Here is a 17,486-nt window from a genome sequence, read left to right on the forward strand (position 1 = left end):
CATGCAAGTCTGCAGAAGCAGCCCGTGGCTGGAAGCAATACAACGACACTTGAGGGATGATTTTGAGTCAGTGCTACAGTTTAATTGACAGCTTTCAGCAGTTTTCACTTCCCTGACTTCCCAAGTCTATTACACCCACCTCCTGACACCTCCCAGACCTAGCTGGCAGCCTGTGCATCCTCAAACATCCAAACAGGCATCCCCACAAAGCAATGCCATTGAGATGTCAAGCTGACACACACCTCGCACTGTTTCAACCACTTTGAAAAAATATAAGACAGATTAAAAAATAATTAAATAAAGTTACCTGCCAGGATTACAAAGGTAACAACAGAGGTAGGTTTTTGGGAGAAGCAGGAGGTGGCAGAACTGACAAGCCTCCAGCCACGTGCATGCAGGCTGCTTTCCAGCACTTAGCCCGAAGGCTATGTATCATCCCCTAGAGAGGATGTCTTTCACCCTGGAGATGAAACCTGTGCCACTGACCTTTTCTTTCTCCATTACAGCCTCGCTGATAACTCTAACCTACAGATGTTTTGTGTAGCAATGTCCTTACTTTATCTAAGTGTTCTCTCATTTGTCCTCCCAGCTCCCCCATGCATTACCTTGGGTAATCAAGAGTTCACTCTTTAGCCAAAATACAAAATCAGAATCAGTGGTAATGTTTAAATGCTAAAATGATCATCCACTGTTTAACTTTAAAGCCCTGCAATGCTGCAAAGTGTTGATTTAAAGGTTAAAGCAATGAGCTTGAAAGAAGAAAAAAATACCTAAATGTTAATGCTGTAGGATTGTGGAAATGGGGATCATAACTGCTGTGGTTACAAAGTCTCTGTGAAACCTATGGAGCATGGAGTGGCATAAAGCAGTAACAAATTTCAGGTACTGGTGATGCTGAAGAACAGCAAGGTTTGCTGCAGAGGACAAAAGAGTGAGTCTAAGCTGACGAAAAGCTAACATTACCTAAAAGTCTAACTGATGGGAAGTCATCGGTTACTCCCTAAAGTGCACTTAATTCTGGCTCAATAGAGCTATTTCCTCAGCCAGTGTTTGTGAGGTGTAAGGGACTATTAGTTCTGACTGCACCATGTAGGTGCCCTTGTCACATGTAGGAATAGTTGCCTCACTTTTCATTGAGAATAATGTTTTTAAAAGTTGTGAGACAAATTTGTTGCTGATGTAGTTCTGCTGAAGTCAACGAGTTTATGGCAGAATTGACTTACCATCATCTGTGCTGAAAATATAAAATCAGGGCTTCAGCAAGGGTGAGAGAAAGACTGGTGCCAGGAGGCAAGTACCTTTTCAAAACCTACAAGTAGAGGGAGATGGGACCCTCATGATTTCTTGTCCTGAGTGTCAAACATCTCACAGCAGTTCTGTGTGGTGTGTTGGGTGGTAACAAGTAATATTCCTGTAGAATTTTCTGTGTGAAGTATTTGCCAGAAATAACTAGAAACGCTAAACAAAAATGTCTCCCACAAGGTTTTAATTAAAATCGCCCATTATACAATAATCTCTCTGCAATAGCCTTGCTATAATTAGGAGAAGTAGTTTGTGATTTTGGGTGTCATGCTTGAAATATGTCAGATCAAATTATCAGTATTCCTAATCACCCCCAAATCCAAAATATGGGGGTTCAAATATAGGTGTCAGTACTTTTAGGAACCCATGCCTAAACTGTCTCAGTTCAGTCCCACTCCTTTCAAGCATCCACAAGAAAACCTGATGCTATCTCCACACACATTACTGTAGGAACTAAAACACCACGGAGTCACTGAGAATCACTGAATAATCTAGAAAACACTGCAGGAAACATTCCCTTACATAAATGAATACATATTGTTTACATATGCATTTTTCATCTCATTTCTGAAGCTTTCGGGCACCTCTTTTCAACACTCCACATCCACAGAAGCATAGGTCTGGCTGCACAAGTTGGCGTATTTGTGCAATATTTAAGTGTTTAATGCCTGTTCAACCAACTTACTCGTTCCAACATGTTCTAGCCCTCCAGGTGCCTAGAATTTTTCCAGATGGGCCTGACCATTGACTTCTTGAGGGTGCTGGACAGGCTCTCAATGCAAACTTAATCTGGGGAGGGTGGTCCCAGATCCCCAGCTAAATCCTCTGAGGTGCGGGGACCAGACAAAAAGACCCCTCAACCTCCCCAACACACCAACAGCAGTATGTGCCTTTTCCACAGCAGAAATGCTACTCAAGTATTGATCCAAAAGGTGAGAAATGCCAGCTCTGGAACAGCCTTAACCAAGAAGGATGTAAGTCCACAGCTCCAGCTCCTCAGGAGAGTAATGCTCACACTGGATGGATGCTACAGGTGAAATCAGGGTACACTCAGGCACACCAGATTAAAAAATGGAAGGCAAGCAGAGAATAAGCCTGCTTGAAGGCAACTCAAGCCTAGCAGTAGGACACTGGGCTTAAAAGAAAAGGAAAATGAGTCTATTGTGAGACATAACAGAAAGCAGTGAAGGAAGAACACTCATGTATTGATACAGGGTCAGGAATGTCTAGACAGAGGACAAAATCTAATTAAAGCACATAATAATGAGACTATAGGAGAAGTAAAGAAGAGAGATAAGATGTTCCTCCTACTAGCAGAAGGAATAAAAGGCACGAGTGAAAAATGTGGGAGACCTAACCTGAGGACAATGGCAGAGAAAGGACAGAGCCGGCACCATCCCAGAGCACTCATGGATTGGAGAAAGGTTTGCTTTCTGTTCCTCCGAAAGAGCAGAAGCAGTTTTAGCCCCCATTTTCTCATGCATTAGATATCACATCCGCTCAACTTAAAGGAGATTCTAGGATCAAGGAAAGCCACTTGACTGCCGCTCAGTCTTTCTGAATGCTCCAAGCGCAGCATCTCAGAAAAGTGAGCTATGAGACAGAACACTGCTGGCATTAAGGGATGCCTATTTATCAGGACAGCTTTGCTTAGATCCAGAGCTCTACCTTGCAGAAATTACAGGCAGACCCTTGGGTGGGATTCATTCGTTCTGGCTTAGATTGTAAGTGTGAGAAAAATCATCCTGAGCTCCCTATATAATCAAGTCAGAGAAAGGCACCTATCTATGACAATTCATTTCTTCCTAAAATAGGTCAGGTAATTGGCTCTCTAGAGGCATGCATTCATTTCCCAGCCTCATAGGTATGTAAAGTTAGGTGAGGGGAGTCCCACTGTCACCATTAGCTAAGCCCATCTACATGAGGAGTAACTCAGGAGTCTGGCTCCCCTGCTGCAGTCACACGTTACCCTCCCCTTCTTCATACTGTCACCAATAGCCATCTGATCCCACGTTGAGCTAGCACAGCGTGCTAAGCCAGCAGAAAACTATTCCTCTTTCTGTAATGTTATTTTTCAGTTGATTTAGTTGCTTGGCTCCCGGTGAGGGTAAAAATGGCCATCCACTCCCATGAAGAATGTTGCCAGCCAGGGAAAGAAACACTCTTGGCAGGAGTCGAGGTAGCCTTCAGTGTGTTATAAAACTGTGCCCTCGCATGCCAGAGGCATACAGAAAACAGAAAGATATGTAAGTGAAAGTAGTAATGGGACTAAATTCTCCAGAACAGGGAAAAAAAAAGTGGGAAGATAATTAAGGAGTGGGAATATTTGTAAAAGGATGAAAGATATGGCAAAATACCAGGCTGCAGTGGAAACTAATATCTAGCAAAAGATACAGAGCTTAGGAGATACAGGATGAGACATTTTGCAGTAGCATGCAAGCCACCAAGTGTCATGGAAGTGATCCAGGAGTATTATCCTCAAATGACAGGGACATGCTTCTCAGAAAGATATCCTCAGCATAACAAAACACCATAGCACATAAGCATGCATGATCAAAATCTTGCATTTGAAATGGGGCAGTGTCAATGCAATATCAACAATATATCCATATAGAAATAGCAATAGAAGTGAAACGGTGGAGGGAAAACAAACAAGTTCATATGGATCTGATGTAATTTCATAAAAGCATATGCAAAGACACGTGATTATTGCAGATGACTACATATTAACATATTCTCAGAAGATAAAACATATTCTTACATGAGGATGCTACAGCAGATTTGGCCACTCATTCCATATCATTGGCAACAGTCAAGATCCTACTTAGAAGACATATCAAATGGTAGCCAGCTTAAAGAAGATCTTCAGTGGGAAAGTATTTTCCAGAGCAGCTTTCATACCATAGCACGCACATTTGGAGTCCTTTGCTATGTACAATGCACTGGCCTAAAAGACTCAAAGAATTAAGAAAAAATACAAGTGGTTGCATGCAGTTTGAAGTGCTTTTAACAATCCGGTCTCACTTTGAGAAAGAAATTTTAATTCAGAAAGAAGCAGACAAATTGTAGAACAATTTGCAAACAAGGCCATTTAAACTGGAGGTGTTACTTATCCATATGCCAAGATGCTTCTGCTGCCAAGACTCCTGAGGATGACAACTCCCTTTGGGATTTTTTCCATTAATTTCCTTTAATCTAACCAACTGCCCTGAGTGATTCCTTTATTTTAATAATATATGTTTCTAAGGAAGAATATAACAAGCCCCATTAAGTGAGTGATAACTGCTGGCATCTTCACCTGCTTTGGTGCTCAGCAAATTCATAGAATCATTAAGGTTGGAAAAGACCTCCAAGATCATTCAAATTCTCCAACAATAGCCACAGCTGCATCTTCACACAGCCAGAACATGACCAGACGTAATTTGCACACATTAAGAAGCTGCACATCAGCTATGATCACTTGAACTTTCAGATGCCTCAGCGTGTATATGCTTAGCATTTATAGGACACTTAGAAGAGCAGAAAGTAATGCTACAGCTCTGATTCTGCAGCTAACTGCTAAAGAAAAGGCTTCAGAAGCGTTAAAAACTGCATTAACCTTGTTCTGGCTGAAATCCCAGCACCTGCCAGTTGACATAAGCAAAGGAAGGATAAACAACAACAAAATGAGACCTGCCACAAAGTTATTTAGTGCTGCCAAAAAGGAATGCAAGAATCAACTCTGAACATATCAGAAACTTCATGTGCACGACACTAATTGTGACATTTAACATCATTACTCCTAAAGTCAACGAAAAATGTGAATGCAGTCACATGTAAACTCAGTGTAAATGGGCAAATACATGCTTAAAAAGAGAGTTGCTTAGAAGACTATAAAGAAAGTTATTACCAGAGCCATTAAAGAACCTGAGAGACTCTGGCATTAAGTGCCACCAGATTCATTTTACAGGCCAGGAGGTACACTCTGTTGGAGCTAAGATAGCATCTTCTCTGGTCATTGCAATTTAGTGTTGCTTATACAATTTTAACACGTGCCATCCAGAAACTAAACTAGGGATTTGCAAGGCATGGAATGCCCAACCGTCCTCTTTTCAGGTGGAAGGGATTCAAGTTAACAATGAAACCTCCCTAGGATTTATAGAGAGCACTCCTTCAGCAGCATACTAAGATCCCATTATACCTGAAGCAATGCAGAAGAGGTAGCAGTGTATACAGTTTGTGAAAAAAAATAAAAAATAAAAATCAATGGTCATTTAAGGCACTCCTGGAATATAGCTCATTTACCCATCTCCACAGATCTTGTGAAGATTATATGGTTGCCTCCACATCTGATTTTCAGAGTTTAAATTTAAATAATCCAACCTGAATAATTCTGGAGACATGGTACTCAGGACAAGAAGATATTTGGAAACTGATGGAAATTCGCATATTCTACCTAAGAAGAACATCATAAAGACTTCTTCAAATAAATCAGGTTCTTCTCTGCCATTTATCAACAAAACAAGCAAAGACCATATGTGAATACTACATGAAGAAATCTGCCTTGAATTTTCAAGGGCAGTCCTTGAAAGGCCAAAGAAAAAAAAAGATACTGAAAACCCTAAAGATTTAAGCTTTAGAATAATGTTCAGAATTACTCATGGAGCAGACATGGTGAAATTGTTGTGTGTGTTGTCTAATGATTTCAAACTAATTTTGAACTGTTTAATGTTAATATATTCATGACTTTCATATAACATTTATTAAAAAAAGAAAGGAAAGCAGAGAGTGAATAGAGTTTTTGGCACACCAAAATTACAAGAAAGGCAATTCTGATGGGAAGATATTAAACAGCAAAGAAAGAAAACCACCGAAAGATTTCTTTTCAGCTACAGCTTGTAACACAGCTCTTGCTATGGTCATCCATCTCTCAATTGGTTTTGAATTGTGAGTGCACTGCACAACTAGAGAAACAGTGCAAATGTGTCTGTGGATGCTGCTGAGAGCACACATGAGCAGTGCTTCTCTTGCTCTACCAAGAGTTCCCAGCATCTGTTTCCCTAAGATTTCTTGTCCCTGGCTCCACTAACCAGTCAGCCATCAGGGATCTAGTTTCTCATCGACACCCCTCTGAGACATTATTCTTTTCCTGTGAAATAAGGTATCTTTTTGTTGCTTCCTGTGCTAAGTTTTCAATAATTTCTAGTCTGGTCTGGTGTTTGTATTTTGACTAGTCATAATTACCATGCCATCCAACATTGCCAGTTCATTCACATCATATATAGTTGGGTATGGGCTTTTTTTGAAAGACTTTTGTTTTAAATGCCAAACAATAGGTGATCTATATTATAGGTGTCTCTGATGACAATCAAAAAGTCTAACATATATTATCTCCTTGCTACAGCTTCCACACTTTCTTGTCTCTACTTAATTCTCGTACACCAAAGACTATAGATTACATCGGAGTTATTTAAAGAAAGATATGCTTGTGAATCCTTTTAAAATGGATGTGAGTTATTCTGGCCTTCTTTAGTGAAGGTGAATGATTTATGAACACTTCAGTCTTTCTTCATGATGTTCTCTTTATCAAGAGAAGTACTACTTCACACAAGCTTTGCTGTTCAGCCCTTGCAGCATGGACAACACTGGCAGACTGTCCCCAGCATTCAGACCAGATGGAGACCAAATCAATTCATGATCCATGGTCTCTTGGAGGCCTATGGACTATATCTAAGGGGTCCACTAGAGACAATTAAATGCATGACTTTTATCAGCAAGTTCCAATACATGCTAAAATCACCACCACCCTCACCACAGAATAATTTAGAGGGACCTGCAACTAAACCTGAAAATAACTGAACAAATTAAACTGAACATCTTAGAGAGCTATCAATAGGATTTCTTATTATCTGTGCTTATTACCACACAATTAGTGAATCATACTAACAGCATCAAAAGTTACAGTGAGCCATAAAATCTCAGTTGGAAAAGACCTTCAAGATCATCAAGACCTTCAAGATCATTCAAGATCTTCAAGACCATCAACCTGACCTACTGAGTCCTAATAATAAGCCATGTTGCTTAGTGCTATATCCAGAGGTCTCTTAAATACCTCCAGGGATAGGGACTCAATCACTCCCCTGGGCAGCCTGTTCCAATGCTTGACCACACTCTCTGTGAATAAGCTCTTCCTCATGTTCAATCTAAACCTTCTCTGGAGCAACTTGAGTCAGTCTCCTTGCATCCATGCTTAAAACCAGACCAATAAAGATAGATACCTGGAACCTAAGCACAACTATGGACAGCTTTATTCTTCAATGCCCCCCCCCCCCCCAAAGAGCAGCCAAGAACTGAAGTAGTTACCCTTTCCATTCTCCACGCTTTAGCCCCATTCTTCACTAAAAAAAAAAAAAGAGAGACCAACCTGCTTAACTCAGTTGCAACACTACCACTGGATCCACACATGTGGCCTCTTCCCAAGTTCAATCAAATCACCCCAAACCTCATTCTCCAAACAGTTCTGTCATAAGAGGATGCACCTGTAGTTTTGTCAGGCTGGTGACAAGGGCACTGTTCCAGCAGATAGGAGATGGGCACTGAAGCAGTGGAATGAACTACATGCATATCCCCACTCCTGGCCAGTAGATTACACAGAAGCTGGGTGGCAGCGCTCAGCTTTCCAAGAACTATTTTCAGCCAGTTTCTGAAGTCTCTGTGCCAGAAGGACAACAGGCCACACACCTTCAAAACGTTTCAGCTTCTGGAGCCCAAGTTCTCACAGGCACTTGGCACTACGGACAGCACATTTGTCCATTCCCACATCCAGTGGCAGGAATTCTGGAGCAACTCTCACAAGTGTTTTCCTGCTGGCTGCGGTGAGTCACTTTCTTCAGCACTTCACTCTCCTCCTTTCACTCTGTAGAGCACTTCAGCACATGAACACCGTGGGTTCTTGGGCTGCAGCCAGGTGCCTCACCTGCAGCTTTGGAAATAGTTTGTCCATGCCCATATTTTACTCAGGTGCTTTATTCAGTGTAGGAAGAAACCGACATAATAATACCTCAAACTTCTCACCATCTGCCTTACTACTCTGCTCTGGTCTCTAGAATGCCTTCATAGAATGGCCTGGGTTGGAAGGGACCTCAGGAATCATCTAGTTCCAACCCTCTGCCATGGGCAGAGATGCCACCCACTAGATCAGGTTGCTCAAGACCTCATCTAACCTGGTGTTGAACACCTCCAGGAATGGGGCAACCCCAACTTCTCTGGGCAACCTGTTCCAGTGCCTCACCACCCTCTGAGTGAAAAACTTTCTTCTGACCTCTAATCTTAAAACCATTCCCCCTTGTCCTATCGTTATCTACCCGAGTCCTTCTCCATCCTTTTTATAAGACTCCTTGAAGTACTGAAAGGCTGCGATGAGGTCACCTCAGACCTTTCTCTTCTGTAATCTGAACAGTCACAGCTCTTTCAGCCTTTCTTCATAGGAGCGCTGCTCCAGCCCCTTGATCATCTTCGTGGGCCTCCTCTGGACCCACTCTAACAGCTCCACATCCTTCTTGTGCTGGGGCTCCAGACCTGGATGCAGCACTCCAAGTGGGGCCTCACCAGGGCTGAGCAGAGGGGGACAATCACCTCCCTCGAGGTGATGCCATATGGACATCCTAATCAGTTTCCTGATGCAGTTCGGAGGAAGCATCATCCAAATAGTCACAACAGATAAGAATCCTTGGATCCTAATAAGCAAGTAAGAGACTGGTCCAGCAATGAAGAACTCGAGCAGCTTCAGTTCTCTTCATGCCTACAGACATCTTAAGCACCTAAGGGCATATCATCCAGGCCAAGATTTGTTTTAACAGGCATTTAGACAGGTGAGACAAGACCTCGCTGGATTTTAAGAACCACCACTTCCAAAAGCCTCGAGCTCCTAGGAGATTTTCCTCTTGACTCCTTCACAGTTTACCTCGCTCCCAAAATCCCGTCATACTGTGTATTTGCAGCTTGCAGTTCCAAGTATATAAAATGGAACACTTCTGGCACAAAAGTTGGCAGAAACACCAATAAAGTTTCAGAAGCATTTTTAAATGCTTTCTCCCTTGTATGGGCTTTTGTGCGGATGGAAACAACAGAAGGGTTTTGAGCCTCCTGCTGACACACCTAACCCTCCCGACAGGTCACACTTTCAAGGCCCACAACAAACTGGGTGGTATGGGGCTCACACACAAACTAGAGCAAGGCATTCAAGCTTTAAACTAGCTGTCGATTATCTACTAGCAATCGGAGGGGCTTTTCCTACACCTCATTCCTTACCAGCCTCTTTCACTGGAGCGCACTTCCCAAAATACAGCACAGTGCTGCTTGCATCAAGGGAAATCGCACAAAGTCCCTGGGCACAGGGCCTTACGGGAAGCATGGTTCAGCCGGGAAGTCCAGCCAGTAGTGAAATGCAGTGCGAAGCACAAACTACAGTTCCCAGGAGACACTGTGAGTATATTTTTGGCTAAATTCTTCTGGTTTTCAGCCAAAATACTTTGACAAAAGAACTAAACTACCCTGGAAAGCTGACACTTCTCCTAAAAAAAGCTGCTTTGTCAAGGGCCTTCCCACTTCAAAATTGTTCTCAATCGAGATTTTTTGGGTAGCCCTGAAGCTGACTAAATGGAGCTTTTGAAATAGAGTAAAATCATTCAAAATTAATCAGAGAAACAACACTCATCATCATGATGCACAATTTATAAGTTACTGTGCAATTCTCCACTGACTGTAGGAATATGCCATGTTTTAAATGCCTTTTTGACTATGAATTTAAGTCACATATTCTTTCCTGTATTAATTTCGTTTTAAAGAATGCATGCAAGAATTTTGTGAAAGACAGTCCTAACAATTTTAAGAGGAGTCAGCTTGGAAGTGTTACTTATTTACAATATCTACATACCTTATTTATGTTGCAACAATCAGCAGAAACAGTAAAAAGTATTACGGATACGTCTAACAAGTTGTCACAGACAAAGACATCCTAACATCATTCTCATGAGTAAGAACATTAAATCAGTGTTTGTTTCATATTCTTCAGTCACTATAATGCCTTAAAATATCATGATTCTGCCTTAAATGATCATATAAACATGAAATGTCCAAAAATGTGAGATCTCATTTTTGAAAACAGAAACATAGGACAATAGTTTCCTAATGTATCCCTAAAATCTTTCACTACCCAAATATAAAAGCTGTAGTATTTCCAGCCAAGAGTCTCTCTGTTTCACTGTATGGCAAGTAAAGCTGTGTATTTCAGTTTTCCAAAGTCACTTGATTTTGTCAGAAAAGAATCCCCCTCCTGAATTTCTCTAATTGAGCACAAGTATGTATGCACAGAGGTCAGAATGGAAATTCTTAATTCCTTTTATGAATCTTAAGTTTTCTTATCCCATAACTGAAAAGCAGGCATATGGCCTTCTGGTTACTGAACTGTGGCTTACTCTCATCGTCCAGCTCATTTAGATCGTTTTCTGTCTTTACAAAACCCTAATTTTCATTAGACAGTCCTGTATACTACTGCTACCAACTTGATTTAGTTTTAACTAAGCTTACTCTTAATTACCCACTGGTGTAATTCTAGCCCTTACTGGATCCGCTGTCATCTGCTTCACTTCTGCAATGTCAGTCTTTATTCTCTGCCTTCCAGCTGTATTAAAAGCTCACTTTGTAAAGTAGAAAATAGCCAGCCACTTAGGAATAGAAGCAGAAGGATGGAGAAAAGTACTGAGCACTTCCAAAATTAAACTGAGATATCAGTCATGTATTACCAGGAATCATAACCCCTTAATAAGCTGCATTAACTTTCCATTGCATGAAAAATTAAAATACCACTTCATCCTTTGTTGCTCAAAGAAAGGAATGAGCTCCTTCAATGGCATTTGAACGTTTTATATACAAATCTCACACTGACCAGGAATTCTGCGATCTAACCCACATGGGTGCCTCAGACAGAAAGGTCCCACATTATCTGCTAGAACAGAGCAAGCTGTTATTCCCCTTACCTTCCCCTACTATGCAGCCATTGCCAATCATTTTGCTGCTTACAAGACAGCCCCCTAACAAACATCCAAGCTTTTTTCCTCTGTGTTTCTAGAGAGCGAAAGCATAAAAGCCTCTTACCTTATGGTTGCTGAGAAAATGGGAACTGCAGAACACTCTGTGCCTGCAGGGACACTGCACAGATGAACCTCATTGCTGCTGTTTACAGAAGTCTGACAGTTTTTAATTTGAAAAGAGGTTGTCTTTTGCTTTTCGACAGTTCAACAAATCAGACAACACAGTTGCAAGTGTTATCTGTAAACAGCTTCCTGTTTGAAATAGATCAGCTGTCCTGTAGGACAATAATTAGGAAAGAAGTGTGGGAAAGCTGAAAAGGTCCATGATGTAAGCTTTTTATTTTGGGAATGTACTTTTTTGGGAATGCACTCTTACTCTCCCCTCCTCCTCTCTAGCAGAGAACCCCTTTTTAACCATTTAGATCTATTCAGCTCTAAGTTACGCATGCAACTGCCCTAGGACAGCACTTTCCTTGCTTTGCTTCATTTCTAACAACTGATATGACAACACAGAGAGTTCAGCAGTGAATATGACTGAGTTATGTGACTAACTAACACACTTTCCCTAGTTAAACTCTCCCCACTCCTGCTGTTAGCTGTGGCATTCTTGACTTACTGAGTGGAAACATGCAAGTATTTCAGAGCTCAGTCTCAATTCTGCACAACAATGCTGTTATCCACATGACAGGCTTAAAGATTAAAAAAAAAAACACCTTTGACATCATTTTGTGTCAGTGAGAAAGAAAAAAAAGATACAGAAATCCTTCAGTATCCTTTCACACCCCTGAAATGTGAGAAGAATCACCAAAAAGCTTTTGGACTGTGAGACAAGAGAAAGCTGTGATAGGAGCACATGCTCACTTCACTGACCTTCTGATTTGCTCTCGTAGGGGTGTATGTCCTCTCCATCGAGGGTTTCATGCTCTGGTCAGGGCTGTGATATGCACTGATAGACTGCTCTCACTCTGCTCACAACTGGCAGTGTCCTCTCTCCCTGAGAAGCCCCCTCCGTGCACTCCTCTCCTGGCCCTGGGGCATGCAACCTCCTTCCCCACCACAGCCCCAACTTGAGGCTTCACCACTCCACACCTGAGCGTTTTACACACGAGGGAAGGGTGCTGTTGGCAGAGCTATCCCCCTCTCTTCTGGAGGAGGGGATTTGTTCAGCCAGCACATCCCCTCCTCTGGGGAGGCTGCAAAACAGGCAGTAAGGGAAAAAAAAAAAAATAACTGATACTGCAGATTCCACAGCAGTGCAGAGGTAGCAGTGCCTCGCATTCAGAAACCACCTTTACAAGGGTTGAACTTCTCCTACACCACCCCATTTTCAAGCTGGGCTGGAACCCAGCTAACTCTCCTCCATCACTACCAGCTTCTGTGTTTCAACGCCCACCGGATGGTCACAAGAAGTTAAGAACTGATGCTCACTTTCAGATTACATCAGTAAAGACAAAAATGTAAAATGTAACAGGGTAAGCACCCCACAACTCCAACTTGATAGCTGTTTTATGCATACAAGCTGCATTAGTTCAGAGGGAGCAGAAGGCAATTAGCAGGATTGGGCCCTCGCAGCACTCTGTTGGCAGCAACTTGCTACGAGAAACGTTTGATGTAAAGAATGCAGCCAAGTGACTGCAGTCCAAGCCTTTGAAGATCATATTACAATGGCAAAGGCAACGTCCATTTACATACATATCTGCTCTCCCTATATAAACAGGCAAATAACTTTGAGGCCAGAGATGGAATTCAAGGGAGAAAGAGCCATATCAGGGAAAGTAGAAAAGGTATTATTAAACACTGGGCAAACAGAAGTGAAGAATAAATGTAAGTGTCCAGAGTTCAAAAGGGAAGGCCAAACACAATAGATGCAATAGAACTCTTTTCTCTAGAAAAGGAGAAAAGAAGTATATGGCTTTAAGTATACGGCTTTGTTTCACCTCTGAGGAAAAAAAAAAAAAGGGCATACTCCCCTTACAGCTGGACATGAGCATCCTTCCTTCACCCACCCAGACAGCTGACCCGAGGCTGTACAGCCACGCTAGCACATCGCTGGAACCAGACTATGGGCAACCTGGGGCACTAAGACACAGACTGCACTGGAGCATCTCAAGAATTCACCTCTCCAGCTTCACCACCTAGCCCTGTCCCCATCCACAGCTGGGGCAACCAAATTACTGTAGGACAGCTGTTCAACCCCAGCAGGTCGCAGTCGCTGTGGGCTATGGAGCTAACTTTTTTCTTTATGTTAATGTGCCAGACTGAAATCTGTAGCTGTTCAAGAAATGGTTCACAGGTCTTTCAGCCACCCTTGCAGAGGCAGAGCCACCCTCTGCAGAATGCAGAGGGACAACCTTCAGAGGCCACGGTATACAAGAAGACAGTGATTTAGATTAGCTATCATGGTTGATCCACAACCAGACATCCACCCAGCCTTTAAGCTCAGGTTAAACACCAACTACATAGAAGCGTTGGACTGAAATAGTTAAAAAAAGAAAAAAGCACAAATCAAAATCAAATTGATTATTGAAAGGTGATTTTTGTTTTTGTTTAAAAAAAAAAAAAAAAAAAAAACATTTTCACAGCCTTCAGGCAAATTCTTGTACTCTCTCCAGAGAGAACTGGCATTATCTCCATCTGTAAGAGGATTAAATATAATGCTCATTTTAAAATACTACCTATTTAAAGATGTTTTGAAAAGATGACAAAGCCCTAAAATTCTCCCCTTGGTTTGGTGAGGCACCCAGTGGTGTCAAAGGATCACAGAATGGTTGGAAGGATCATCTGGAGATCATCTGGACCAACCCCTGCTCAAGCAGGGCAAACAACAATCTGGATCAGATTTTCTTAAGGGATGAAAACTGCCAATACCCAAGCTCTTTAATTCAAAATGTGAGCTCAATTGCCGGAGCTCAGCTTATTACAGGTTGTGTCACAAATACTGCTCTACTTCTTCAAAGCCAGGGCTGCCTTGCTAACCAGCCCTTGGTAAGCCTCCAAGGGCAAACTCCTGAAAAAGGCAAGGAGATGCAGCAGGTCCACGACTTCCCAATGGCAAGCTGAGTGCATTCCCTCCTTTGCTCCTGTGACAACCAAAAACACATCCCCTTCCCTCTAGCTTCACCTAACAGTAACTGTTTAGGCAAGAAAACAGGAACCAGTTTTATTAAGTATCAAAATACATCTGGGGAAAAAAAGGAGCCTGTAGAGCTGCCTGGCCCATGAACATCCCCACACGTACCTCATCCCATTAATGCAGCCCCATAGGGTGGACACCACCCCTTCAGTCTGATGGACAGAGCAACAGAAGAAACTATACTTAGCACCTTGTCTGTACAACACATTAGATGTGTGGTGGGAAAGTTCGGCATGGAAACAGCAATACAATTTTTAACTTTTACTACACTGTAAAAAACTAGCCTTCAACTTCTTTAGTGTTGCTGCACCAACATTATTTGCACAAAGTTTCTGAGCAGCATTCACTGCAGCAGTAGTAAGAAACGAGAACTGCCTTTTCTGTTATTTCTCATCTCTAAATTTGGTAAAATCTCTTCAATGCCTGGCTCCACTTCTATCTTTGCTGTTCCAGGGGCAGATCAAAACTGAATCAGACACATCAGCACAAAATCATGAAAACCATGGTGCTGCCCAGTAGCTATTAACTATTTAACAACATCTAACAGCAGAAACTCATTGATAAGGTTTATTTTCCTAAGAAATGGCAAGAAGGAATAGCAGTAACCTGTGGGTAGACGAGGAGATACCTAAACTTGCAAGCTGTAACAAATCCAACAAACTTTCTCCTCTTGATCACAATAAGATCAATTACACGTAATTCCTGCAGGGAACAGAGCACTAGTACAAAGAGATGCTCCAGTGTCACGTCTTTCTCTCGCTCTCAGCGAGCGCAGGTTTTTCCACACATGTGCTCTAAAGGCAGGCAATAAGCACACCAAAGCCACCTGCTTACAAAGGGGTCAGCCGTTTGCACTGATCAATGCTGCAGTCAAGCCTGTATGGAGGAAAGAGACTCACGCTCCCCTAGCCTAGCCTTAAGGCTTCTTTTTCTGGGACCACATGACTTCCCATAATCGATATTTTGTCTGCCATTCTGATACAACTGTAGAGACCTACAAAGCCCATACCACAGAAGATGAAAAACAGTTTAAGTTTTAAAGGTTTGGTTTTTTTTGTTTTGTTTTGTTTTTGGCATCACCCTGGCTTTTAGACTAGGCAAACTCAGGCTTCCTACTTAAAAAACTTAGGAAAAGGGAAGGCACAGGAAATAGATTATTTCAGTCCGTAACAGAGGAGCCATGGCGTGTCCTTTAACACTGCTTGATATAAGGATCACTCTATTAAAACTTGCCAAATGCTTCTATTTATAATCAAGGGGGGCTTATCAGACATGATCTAATCATGCCTCCAATTAAACACATTAATACAAGACAGGTCAAGCACTTCAAGCAACTTGTCACACCAGACCTGTAACACGTCCATGAACCAGTCCTAGTGGAAATCAGCGGGGAGCAGCTTTCCTCACAGACAAAAATATTTGAAGATATTTGTGAGAAGACTTACGTGGAAGCCATATGGCAAGCTCTCGTATCAGGTGCAAGCCTCGAGAGCACCTAACAGTGTAAGGCCCTTGTTCCTCATTTTGTTTGACTGGGCCACGACAGGCAAGAATCCATTTTTCTGTGCTCAGTATGTGATCTGTCTCTCCACATTGACACTATCCACGTACTATTGCTGCACAGGTCTTGCTACAGAATAATGCCTCATCACTTTCTCACAAAAACCAGACCATAAGCTCCCAAGGAATTACGCTTTCAGAGTTCCTCTGTGACAGCGCATGAAAGGTATAGGGAAAGTCTAGCATCATCTCATACGGGCGCTCCTTTAGGTTAAGGTAACATTTGACACCAGTATTCCAGCAGCCTCATTAGTACTTGACCAGATGGCATCAAGTGACTTTCCAGATTGCAGGCATTCATTTGATATGCTTGTCAAGGGAGAGAGGGAGTTGTGTGACTGTATCAATGACACTAACACACACGGGAGCCCGTGCATAAAGGTAAACTATGACAAAAGTCTTTTGCAGAGCACATGGCCTGGTATTTTTACGTTACAAAAACTCACCTCTACTCACAGCTTAGTTTATGTAAGAACCATAAATAGTTTTAAGCGTTACCCTTTCAGAGAATTTGCATATAGAGTCATCATGGGCTTTTGCATTTCATTTAGTTCAAAGGGCTTACAGCAAAAGCCAAGAAAAAAATTGTATAGCCAGCTGGCAATGCCTGGCAACATTTGCCATCTTCATATTCAGTTTACTTGATTCCCTTCAAATCCCCAGCGCGTCAAAACTGGAACTGCTACTGACATTTTTGTTACTAAGAGATCAAACCTGAGTTATATTTCACCATGAAAGAAGAAATACTGTCTACTGAAGCCTGCTGTCTGAGCATCACCTCTACTTGCAGATGTTACTTGGCCCCAGTAGACTCACCAACCTCTAATTAAATGTAGTTAACATCTGGTAAGTCTCCAAACAGTCCCCTAACTGCTTCTTCCAACCCACAACAGCAAAATATCTATTTGCACAGGCTACCATCTGTGACTGTTACAGCAGAAAGATTAGTAACATGTCTGACTTGAGACTAGATTTTTTACCCCTGCCATCTTCAACCTGCATAACGCCCATTATAGCAGCGAGAGACTGAATTCTCAAGTTCTATAACTCCTTCTGTTGTAAGATCTTTGGGAATTACTCTGCCCACACACAGCCAGGATTCAGGGCTATACACCAGAGACAGAAGTTTGAAAATGCAAGAGGAAAAGGTCTTAGACAAATTTCTCCAAAGACACAGCCTGTTTTTTCTGTGCAAAGTCAAGCCTTGTCAGCAAGTAGCGGGAAATGAACTACTAGTTACAACAGGGTATGTGTATTTTCTTTGTTCTCTTTGCATTGTCTGCAGCAAAAGTAACAGCCCACTACTATCTGCCCTTTGCTACTAAACAGGCACAACTTAAAAAGCTTCACTGTTCCAATGCAAAAGCAATGTAGAACTTGTTTTAACCTTTTAGTTTTTCCACAGTTCAAGAAGAGATGCA

The 17,486-nt window shown here is 42.0% G+C and overlaps 1 protein-coding gene across 2 annotated transcripts in view; it reads right to left on the bottom strand.

The window, feature by feature from the left end:
• Window positions 1-11,507, bottom strand: part of COLEC11 (collectin subfamily member 11) — a 38,372-nt gene extending 26,865 nt beyond the window's left edge. Inside the window, exon 1 of one of the 2 annotated variants that reach the window (XM_050709890.1) lies at window positions 11,437-11,507. The gene's annotated coding sequence lies outside the window, so the exon portion shown is untranslated. Of the gene's footprint in view, window positions 1-4,063; window positions 4,208-11,436 lie in introns of those variants that run through there. The other variant, XM_050709891.1, reaches the window with a different exon arrangement.
• Between the last annotated feature and the right edge of the window lie 5,979 nt (window positions 11,508-17,486).

Source organism: Cygnus atratus, chromosome 3 (assembly GCF_013377495.2).
Source record: "Cygnus atratus isolate AKBS03 ecotype Queensland, Australia chromosome 3, CAtr_DNAZoo_HiC_assembly, whole genome shotgun sequence".
In the NCBI taxonomy this organism is placed as follows: Eukaryota; Metazoa; Chordata; class Aves; order Anseriformes; family Anatidae; genus Cygnus; species Cygnus atratus.